The sequence below is a fragment of the Sinocyclocheilus rhinocerous genome, unplaced genomic scaffold (assembly GCF_001515625.1).
Source record: "Sinocyclocheilus rhinocerous isolate Xijiao unplaced genomic scaffold, SAMN03320098_v1.1 scaffold628, whole genome shotgun sequence".
In the NCBI taxonomy this organism is placed as follows: domain Eukaryota; kingdom Metazoa; phylum Chordata; class Actinopteri; order Cypriniformes; family Cyprinidae; genus Sinocyclocheilus; species Sinocyclocheilus rhinocerous.
The window spans coordinates 591,855-603,523 of NW_015650779.1; positions in this window are offsets into that span (position 1 = coordinate 591,855).

The following is an 11,669-nucleotide window of genomic DNA, read 5'->3' on the forward strand; positions in this document are numbered from 1 at the left end:
CCACACACTTTATCAATGGTAAATATCAAGCGACACAATGACACTAATAACCATTGAGAGAGAACATGTTTGACACCAATATACAGATAAACGAGTATTAAAGTCATCTGGCATTTTAGCCTAATGTTTCATTTTTAGTTTGTCTGGGCATAGACAAGTGTTTATATATTTATTTAAATGCAAAGGCATTATAAATTAAAAGAATGATCCCAGGTAGGCTATCAAAATAAGATTTAAAATTCATACTTTTGCCACAGCTACAATTGAGAACATTGTTTAATTGCTTTCCTGTAAATAAATAATTAAAAATGAAAATGTAATTTGTTTTGTTTTTGTGAATAAAAAATATTCTATAAAAATTTTTTTTTATAATAACAGTGATTGCGCAGAAAAAAAAGGTACACTGATGAATGAATGAATTCACTTTAAAGGAATGGCTTATCCAAAAGTGAACATTTGCTGAATCCAAGATTCAGTGGATGAGTTTGTTTCTTCATGGGAACAGATTTGGAGAAATTCAGCATTTCATGACTTGCTCATCAGTGGTTCCTCTGCAGTGAATGGGTGCCGTCAGAACGAGAGTCCAAACAGCTGATAAAAACATCACAAGTAATCCACACATGAAAAGTCATCTCTTCTGAATCAAGAGAGAAATATGCACAAGATCAAGCACCATTTAGGCTACAAGCAGTAACTAATAAACAGTCCAAAACAGTTCTGAACTAATATGTCAATGGGTTTTGATGTGAGAGGACAGCAGGTGATGGACTTTTTCACTGAAGGAAGATTTATTATGGGGAAGGACTCATATTTTGACCAGAAGTGACAGTTTAAAGTTAAAATACCTTAATGATGGATTTATTTCTTACAAGTACATGCTGTTCAGTTCACAAAATGCTAATTGATGAGCTGGAGTGGACTGGATTACTTGTGGATTATTGTGATGTTTTTATCAGCTGACGGCACCCATTCACTGCAGAGCATCCATTGGTGAGCAAGCCATGTAATTGTAAATTTCTCCAAATCTGTTCTGAGAAAGAAACGAACTCATCTACATCTTGAATGGCCTGAAAATTTTTATTTTTTTGGATGAACTATTCCTTTAATGAAAATAAAATATATAAGAAGATAAAAATCTATTTTGTTCCCAAAAGATTTCTGTCAGAGGTTGAGATATAATGGGCTCGGAAATTCTATAACAGTCCTTAACACAATTTAACGGCTTGGAAAATCTTTGGTAACTTACTAGAAGCATGTGTTTCTTTGGATGTGTTTAACTGTGAATATTTAAACAATACAGTTCAATATTAGTTGCCCACTTGAACTGTAGTATAGCAGAATCTGATCCTTATGGATCAATTAACCTCAAGTTTTCCCTCAGTGCTGTATGGATTGCATTGTAAGAGGATCCATCTGTACTCGGGCTGGAGGAGGAGAGGCTCAAGGGAATGCTCTGCAGCCATATGTCCTCCTTACTGGCCCCCATTAGACCTGACAGGTGATATATGGTGCACACAGGAAAAACAAACTACTCAGCAAAAGCCGGCAGACATTGATAAACGAAGGCATGGTGACACAGATACTGTGGGCTCATCGTGGCCGAGCTTGGGGAGTTCTCTTGGGGAGTGCAAAATGCCACTTCAGTTTCTGCCCACAGTATCCAACCCAATTAGGGCAGAAGATTCACAATGTAGTGTCTATTTAAACACACATCAACATTCCAAAGTCCACATCCAAGATGTTTGATCTATTTTATCCCACTAGAATATTTCTTTTCACAGGTCATTTGTATGCATGAAATTAAAATGATCTCAAAATATCTCTCTCTCTCTCTGCTAGAAGCATCCACCTTTTTACCTTGATCTTGGAGTGGTTAAATATCACAAAGACATGTTCAGGTCACATTTCATACCTATAAATAAACAAATATTCACAATATGCTGTGTATACGGAAAATTAGGCCTAGTTTAAGGACCTAATATTATTTATAGAGTGACTTCATGCACATTTCATCCCAAATTCTAATATAATACATATGGAGTTATTCGTAATTTCCATTGTTCTCAATAAATTCTTATTACTGTAATACAAAATAAAAATGACAAAATACAATTATTAAAACAAACAAATAAATAAATAAATAGAATGAGTTCCCTTTAGAATGGGAATTCAACATGGCGTCTGACAAGGTCAATGACAGTCTGTAATGTCAGTACCAGTGCGGCCGTCAGTTTAAAAGAGTGCCTGTAGCACGCAATTAGCCTTTTTTTTCAGGAAACATGTATGCGTGTGTGACAAACGCTACTGGTGGAGCACGTTCAACTTCTTGAGGAAGCTGAATGTAATGTGCTCACTATGGTAATAAAAACTGGTAAGAAGCTTTTGTTCTTCCTTGATTCTCATCCGAGGGATAGTAGTCAGCATTTGCACTTGCACGTTTGGTTCTCATAGTGATGTATTCATGGCAGCAGATTCTGTTCTCGCCTTGTTTTTGGGAGAACCTAGCAATTAAATGGAGTGTATTCGGCTCTCGAGAGAGCTGAATGCATGCTGTATGATGTGATTGCCGTGAGAAGCTCCACCTATGCTTAACTTTCTCTTGAGGGTTGAGAGTTAAGAGCCTCCTTCCCAAGGTTCGAGTCCCACTGTCACCAGAGGAGAGATCAAAAACAGGGATTGTAGGTGGAGCAGAGGAGGAGTCGGACGGGAAGTGCTTTCCCTTTCAGAACTCTTCCTGTTAACTCAAATTCTTTCATATCGATTTCTTAAAGAAGGAAAGAAACTTAGTAATTTTGATTATCTAATTCTGAGGCATTAGATGCCGAAAGAGTTGAAGCATATATTATTGATAAATTAGTCCCCTCTATGAAAGTAAAAGAAACCGACTTGGGCAAGCTGCTGGATCCAGATGTTCTTTCTTTGACATGCTCTACTGGCATCAACCCAGGAGGAGGAGGATGTGGCTGAGGAGGGCAAAGAAACAATGGAGTCCTCCCAACCAGCCCATCCCGCTTATGAGCGGTTTCTGTCTGTACATAACCACCCTGTTACCATGAGTCTGAGGTGGAGAGATCATAAAATAAACGATATTTGGCCCACATTCATTTGTTTCCTCGAACACAAATTACATGAATGCACAAGGAATATTTGAGCACAGATATGAGTTAATGCCCCCGATTGAAGATATGTTTGCAAACTATCTCTCAATGGGGGAGGAATCATCATTAAAGACTCAGACCCTGTTATCCAAACCTTACCATGTAACATCCCGTTTGAATGGCAACTGGTCAGGCCAGTGGAGCCTTACACATGATGGCTGTGTTACAGGCATACCAGGCTGATCTGCTGAAACAACTGGTTTAGGGTCCGGGTCTGTTCCCTGCGACAGTGGCCGAGCTATGCCACACCAAAAATCTCGCTCTCTGAGCCACTAAACAGACAGACATAGATGGTAGCGATGGTGGCCATGGAGAGACATCTGTGGCTGAACCTGGCTGACATTGGGGAGAAAGAGAAAAGCTTTCCTCTCAATGCACCAGTTTCTCCGCTTGAGCTTTTCAACACATCCGTTGAGATGGTGGTCAGTAAGTTCAGGGAGGCAAAGATACAGTGTGTGGCCTTCAAAAGGTTTATACTGCGGAAATAAAGTTCTGCTCCTCAGGGCTCTGTGGGGCCTGGTTCATCTAGGTCTGAGGACCAAAGACAGGACCAGAAGGTGAGCATCGCATCCTGCGCTCTTCCTCCTTCTAGGAGTACGACACAGAAAAGTCGTGATGTGAGGAAGAGTAAGCAAGATATGAGAGAGGAGATTCAGAGGAAGAGATTTGAAAAGCAACATCGAGCAACACCTTCCCTCCCTCTTCCCCCAGAAATTGTTCACACACTTACATCAGGCCCTGGAGTTGGACCGATAATTTTAATGATGTAATTAATTTAGCTAAAAACATATTCTCTCTTCTGATAGGTCTGGCAGATGACTTGACTGTGAGCGTTAAGAGCACAACCAGTCTTGATGCTGTTTTTCTGTAGGAGTGAGGATGTTCACTGTTTTTCCACATTTCCCTTCTCATTTCTTCTTACTGGTGTCAAGTTATATTGCATTTTGTTCAGGTTAGCTGCCTCCCCTACAGCCTGGGGTCCCCTAAGTAGGCTACTCCCTAATAACAAGGTTGAAGCTGTCTTCCCCAGAGTTTGGGGTCCCTTAAGTAGAAAGCTCCATTATAGTAAAGAAGTTGAAGCTGCCTCCCCTGGATATTGGGGTCCCCTAAGTAGGAAGCTCCTTCATAGTGCTGTGGTTGAAGTTGCCTCCCTCACTGGGGTCCCGTAAGTAGGAAGCTCCCTGACAGCAATGAAGCTGAAGCTGCCACCCCCAGACATTTGGGGTCTCTAAAGCAGGAAGTTCTTGCTGTTAGGCATCTTTGAGAGTGCTGGAATTTTGAGTTTTAAAGGGATAGTTCACTCAAAAAATGAAAATTCTGTCATTAATTAATCACTCTTATGTAGTGTTGTCAAAAGTACTGACCACTATACCAGTCGGTACTGAAATTTTAAAAACATCAATTTCCTGCTAACATATGAGCGCTGTTGAGCGGTTTCTTAAATACTGCTGTTCACGCGCTCAACAGATATGACTGTTATTGGCTATGATGACCATCGCTTCACGCAAAATAAACACCCTGTGCAGACTAAAACTCCACCAGGGAGGTCCGTAGGGATCGATGACCTGCCTGTCCTAAGTCAAGATAAAGGAGGAAGGTTAGGCGTGGGACAAGCACCCCCACCCTGTAAAAAAAAACAAATCTGCTACAGAAACGTCAATTACAGATAAAACAGAAAGCTTTGCCCTAAGAGAGGAAGGATCTTCTTCACAAAGCCGTATGAGGCTGTGTGGTGAAAGCCGAAAGGAAGCCACAAAGCCGACTACCCTTCTCTCCTTCAGGAGAACAAACATTGGCACATGGAATGTCAGGACCATGTATGAGCCAGGAAAGACGGCGCAGGTAGCATCTGAGATGAGGAACAACAACCTGACCTTGTTAGGCATCAGCGAAGCACGGTGGACCCAAGCTGGACAGAGACAACTGATGACAGAAGAGATGTTGCTGTACCCAGGGCATGAAGACAGTGACGCACCCCACACACAAGGAGTAGGCTTCATGTTGTCCAAACAGGCATAGAGGGCTCTGATTAGATGGGTGGCGCATGGCCCCAGGATCATCACCGCATCTTTCCATACCAAGAGGAGGAGGATCAAGATGAACATCGTTCAGTGCTACGCTCCAACGAACGACAGTGAAGAGGAGGATAAAGATCAGTTCTACAGCAGACTGCAGAAGATCCTCGAGACCTATACAGACAAGGATTTCACCATTCTCATGGGAGATGTCAATGCCAAGATTGGGTCAGACAACACTGGATACGAAGTCATGGGCACCCATGCCCTGGGAGTGATGAACGAGAATGGAGAGAGATTTGTGGACCTGTGTGTACTCAACAACCCGGTCATTGGAGGCAGCATCTTCCCACACAAGCGGATCCACAAGAGTACATGGATATCACCAGACAGAATGACAGAGAATGAGATCGACCACGTCTGCATTAACAAGAAATTCAGAAGATCCCTGCAGGACGTCAGAGTGAGAAGAGGAGCAGATGTGGCGTCCGACCATCACTTAGTGGTGGCAAGACTGAAAATGAAGCTGAAGAGAAACCAGACTGATGCATCAGACAGAAGAGTGAAGTACAACATCAGCCTTCTGAACGACCCTAAGACGAGAGAACAGTTTTGTCTGGTGCTGGAAAATAAGTTCAAAGTGCTTCAGGACCTTATTGAAGAGGAAGAAAATGTGCTCAACAGGTGGCAGAAAGTGAAAGAGACACTAAGATCAACATGCCAAGAAGTAGTGGGGCTAAATAAACACCACCAGAAGGAGTGGATCACAGCAGAGTCCTTGACCAAGATAGAATGCAGGAAGAGGAAGAAGGAAACAGTCAACAACAGCAGGACTAGAGTATCAAAGGCCAAGGCTCAAGAAGAACCCCAACTCTGAAAGCTCACAGAGTTGTGAAGAGGAGTATTGGGAAGGACAAGAAAGAATACGTGGACAGACTAGCGGCTGAAGCAGAGCAGGCAGTAGGCAGCATACAGCGGCAACATGAAACAGCTGTATGATACCACCAAGCGACACTCCGGGAAGTTCAGCAAGCCAGAAAGACCCGTTAGAGACAAGCAGGACAACACCATCAACAGCTTAGACCAGCAGATGAAAAGATGGGCTGAACATTTTGAGGAACTCCTGAACAGGCCAGCACCTCCGAATCCCCCAGACATCAAACCAGCAAATGTGGATCTCCCGATCAACTGCGAAAAGCTGACTAGGGACAAGATCAGGAAGGCCATCACCCTGATGAAGAACGGGAAGGCAGCTGGACCAGAAGACATCCCAACAGAGGCGCTAAAAGCGAACCTGGATGCGTCAGTGGAGATGCTATACCCACTCTTTGAGAGGATCTGGGAGGAAGAAGATATACCAGCAGACTGGAAGAAAGGTTACATAATTAAGCTTCCCAAGAAAGGTGACCTCAGCAACTGTGACAACTACAGGGGCATCACACTACTATCTGTGCCAAGCCTTCAACCGGGTCCTTCCAGAGAGGATGAAGAACATTGTCGACCCACAGCTGCGAGACGAACAGGCAGGCTTCCGGCAAAACAGATCCTGCATGGACCAGATTGCAACGCTCCGCATCATAGTTGAGCAGTCACTGGAATGGAACTCTCCATTGTACATCAACTTTGTTGACTACGAGAAAGCATTCGACAGCGGGGATCGAGAGACCCTCTGGAAGCTCCTTAGATTCTATGGCATCCCAGCAAAAATGGTCAACCTAATCAGGAACTCTTACGATGGCATGTTCTGCAGGGTGATCCATGGAGAGCAGCTTACCAACAGCTTCCAGGTGTGAACCGGAGTTCGACAAGGATTCTTGTTGTCGCCGTTCCTCTTCCTACTTGCCATTGACTGGATAATGAAGTCGTCCACCAGTGGGCGCAGTAACGGGATCCAATGGACTTTGTGGAAACAGCTAGATAACTTGGAATTTGCCGATGATCTTGCCCTCCTTTCACACAGCCAACAACAGATGCAAGAGAAGATAAACATTGTGGCATTCATGTCATCACAAGTTGGCCTCAACATCCAAAAAGACAAGACCAAGATCCTGAAGGTCAACACCACCAGTACAGAGCCAATCACAGACCACAGTAGCATCATAGACCAACAGGGCGGCACAGACGCAGATGTTAAGGCAAAGATTGGCAAAGCAAGAGCGGCCTTCATAAAGCTCAAGAACATTTGGGCCTCTAGGGAGCCGTCCATGACCACCAAGATCCGACTGTTCAACTCCAACGTGAAGAAAGTCTTACTGTATGGAGCAGAGACCTGGAGGACGACCAAGACCACCCTCAGGAAAGTCCAGACCTTCATCAACAGCTGCCTTAGAAGGATCCTCCAGATCTGCTGGCCTGACACCATCAGTAACGCCAACCTTTGGGAGAGAACTAGGCTTGCTGCGATAGACGGTTCTGACGGTGATACCGTTGTTAAGCCACAACACCGGTTACATCACTTGCCCACCGCGGCACCGACCCCCACCGTTGTTTAGATTTTTTTATAGTAATAAAAATAATTTAGTTCAGTAAAAGAACAGACACTACAATTAAATAAACTTTCTACATTTCTTATTTATTTGGTTATATATTATACATGAAATGCTCCCGATGTAAGTTGGCACTGCGTGGAGGCGGAACAAAACCTTATCTGAGTCATAATGCGCCACAGACATGTGCAGTGTAAACAAGGGGTAGAACACAAATTAAGATATTTTTGATGAAATCCGAGAGCTTTCTGACCCTCCCATAGACAGCAATGCAACTGACCCATTTAAGGCCCAGAAAGGTAGTAAGTAAGTAAGCTATGAGAATACTTTTTGTGTGCAAAGAAAACAAAAATAATGACTTCATTCAACAATTTCATGACAGTACAACTGACGCAGGAGCTGGAGTTCTGATGTAGAATGTCCATCTTTCTTAGTTCAGCGTCTGTATGTTCTGGTTCAAATAAGTAAGACTTCAGACATGTTTCCGAAGGCATGTTTTATGTACAACGTGTATTTTCCTCTGCTTGCAAACAAGGTGCAGCACATCCAGGTTCTGTGCTGTCTAGTCAGGGTCAGAAAGCTCTCGGATTACATCAGAAATATCTTTTTTTTGTATTCAATTTGTGTTCCAAAGATGAACGAAGGTCTTACGGGTTTGGAACGACATGAGGGTAAGTAATTAATGACAGAATTTTCATTTTGGGGTGAACTATCCTTTTAAATTTAGGATTTTCCTTGCATAGGGCCTGAAGCTTGGGTAGTGGCTGTAGGGAATATCATCGCTGGCAGTTCCGTTGATCCAAATCTAAATTGGGAAATTTTTTGACTCCGACAGCTAAGTCCATTAAGTCCTGATTTGCGTGCTTGTCACAGCCGATTTGGCAGTCAATGAAGCGGTGGGTATATGTTCTCCATAACATCTTGTCAGACGCAGCAAGTTCCCATTCGAAAGGGAACGTCTCAGTTACAAATGTAACCCTGGTTCCCTGAGAAGTGGAACAAAACACAGCATCTCATTGCCATGCCTTGGGCCTGTCTGTTTACGTGTCCTTCAGACAAAAGTGATGACATACTACAGGTGGCCTTTTATACTGAAACTAGGTAGTGACGTCACAAACTGTCAGCGGCTAGTGAAATTAGCGATCAAACATCATCATGCACCAGACATCGGTCACGCTGATGGCATTCCCCAGTAGAATATTGTCAGACGCAGTGTCTTGAGGTGCATTTCATGCCTTATTGTAATTACCTTGATTACGAGATACTAACTTGTAAAAAGCGTTCACGTCCTCGTAGAACTCGCATATGTTCCCCTTGTTAGGGAACCAGGGTTACATTTGTAACAAGACAATTTTCTTCTTTGCATTGTGATAATAAATATTTGGGGTAAATCACACTGCGAAAATCTTAACGGACCAAATAAGGCTTTATTTTCTTTATGCAAAATAAAATGTGTTATTTCTTTCTTTTGATTTTTGGGGCGGAATTACCCAGACATGGTTTGACAGTTTTTTTTAAAATTCACCTTAGTAAACATTAATTAGCCTATCTCTCAACAGTTTGATGTATTTTTGTCATGTTGAAAATAAAGTAAATTATAATTATAAATAGGATCATTCCGTTTCATTTGATTACCTGTCACCAGGAGACGCTCCTGGCATTTGCTTTGAGTGATGTGTGTACAACATTTCCTCCTTGGTGGGTGACACACAGACATCTCAAGGGGAACATCCATATTTCTGTGGCTTAAAATAACAAGCTTCATCTCCAAATTATCCTAGATGACGATCTTGACCACATGTAACGTGTAAAATGTAATGAGGTTAATTTAGTGTCCCTGCTGGCTGTGGAGCAGTGCTGTTTCACAGATGTCTGTAATGAGCTGAGTGATCTATTATAATTACATTCTTTCAGTGAGAAACTACCATAAGCATGAATGAAATCTCTTGAGAAGTGGAAGGATACATCTTCAGTGTAATGAGGGCTCATTTTCACATGAAACTAAATTAAGCAGGCTTTCAGCATTTATGAGCAGTTTACTATACAGCAGCTACAGTTTATAGTACTTGTAAAATACTTCAACATTTTAAAATTTATATATATATATATATATATATATATATCTTTAAGTGCTTTAATGCACTAGTCAAAGTAATGAACTAGTCAAGTGTCAAAAGTTTCAAAATGTGTCGTTTAACTTTCTGCAAAAGAGTGGAAAAGGGGAAATCAGGATTAGGCACAAAATAATGTCTTCAGAATCATTTACATGTGAAACGTTTGGAAATTGGCTGCAATCTGAAAGAAAAAAAATAGTTCGAAACAAGCATTGGATTTCATCCAGCAAATATGATGTAGGTTGCAGTTACTAATGTTATTATCCAGTAATAACATGTAAAATAAACATACTGAAATATTCATTTTAGATCACGGTGGTAAAATCCACCTCGCTGTACGTAAAGGGACAGTTGATGAATGAAATGAAAATCCTGTCATAATTTTTTCATATTGTTCCAAACCTGTATGACTGACTTTATGCTGCGGAACAAGATATTTTGAATAATTTTAACTTAAAGGGGCAGGTCACCCAAAAATGAACATTCTGTCATCATTTACTCACCGTCATGTCCTTCCAAACTTGAATAACTGGCAATCTTCTGTGAAACACAGAAGACATTTCAACAAAGTTTTGTTTCCCATTGACTTTCATTGTGTTTTTGTCCCTACAATGGGAGTCATAAGAAACTAAAACTGTTTGTATTCTTTCAAATCTCTTTGTGTTCCACAGAAGAAAGTCAGTCACAGGTCTGAAATGAGGGTGAGTAAATGAACACCGAATGTTTATTTTAAAGGGGTCATATGACGTTGCTAAAAAGAACATTATTTGTTTTTATAAGAGAATGGCTCCCTCTGGTGGACCAACTGCTCTCTCTCTCTCTCTCTCTCTCTCTCTCTCTCTCTCTCTCTCTCTCTCAATTCAATTCAATTCAATTCCATTCCATTTTATGTCTTGCAATTCTGACTTTTTTAGCAATTTTCAATTCAAATGAGCTTTATTGGCATGACTGTGTAACATTTCACAATGTTGCCAAAGCAATAAATATACTACAGCTACAAACATACTGGTGAATAAAAAAATTATAATAATAAACACACATTTCCATCTTATCACAATGAAAAAAAAAGATAAAGTAAATTAATACAGAGAGCAATTGTAAATGGAAAGGAGGGATCAGCCTTTGTCCCTCATTTGATGGCAGGAGGATACATACTGCGCTGCCAGGTGAATACACTTTTCTTTCTCTCTCAAAATATACAAGAGTTTCTCTATGTTGCTCGCTCGCTGGAATTCAGGTGACACTAGCGCTATTTGGTTGAAATAGGCACTCTAATGTTTTTATATTTGCTGCACTGTGTGAGTAAGTGCAGCTCGTCCTCTATGGCTCCGTCAGTCTGACACAGTCTGAGCTAGTGTTGGGTAAGGTTTCGAGTCGAAACTCTATTATTTATAAGTGTCTTAACATTGTTTTAACCTTTAAATATAACAAAAGCAAACCTCTATTGCATCTTGCCATTTTTATTTTTGATTAATAATTAGTGTCCTGCTTTTCTTAGCAAACTTTAAAGTCATGTAACAGAAGTTATGGCTGAATTGATTTATGTATTGTGACATATTTCAGAGTGAAACAGGTTTTAGAATGTGAAAAATTAAAGGGCGGGACTTGACTTTATTCATCGGTAAAGTAGGCTAAATGTATAAATTCAAGGGTGGGGGTAAAGGAGTAGATATCTTGGTGAATGGGATCTTAAGAGCAGAAAATGCACCTTTTATCTCAATAAAAAACAAGCTTTATATAATTTTTACGATTTTTAATGAAATATGAATTTTGAATAATCAAAATTAGTTTGTCTCTGCTTAATCTATTCATCAGTGTTTGAACCATTAAAGAAGAAACTGCATTTTAATTTCTGGGTAAAAAAAAAACGAAAAATGAATGGACGCCAAAGTACAC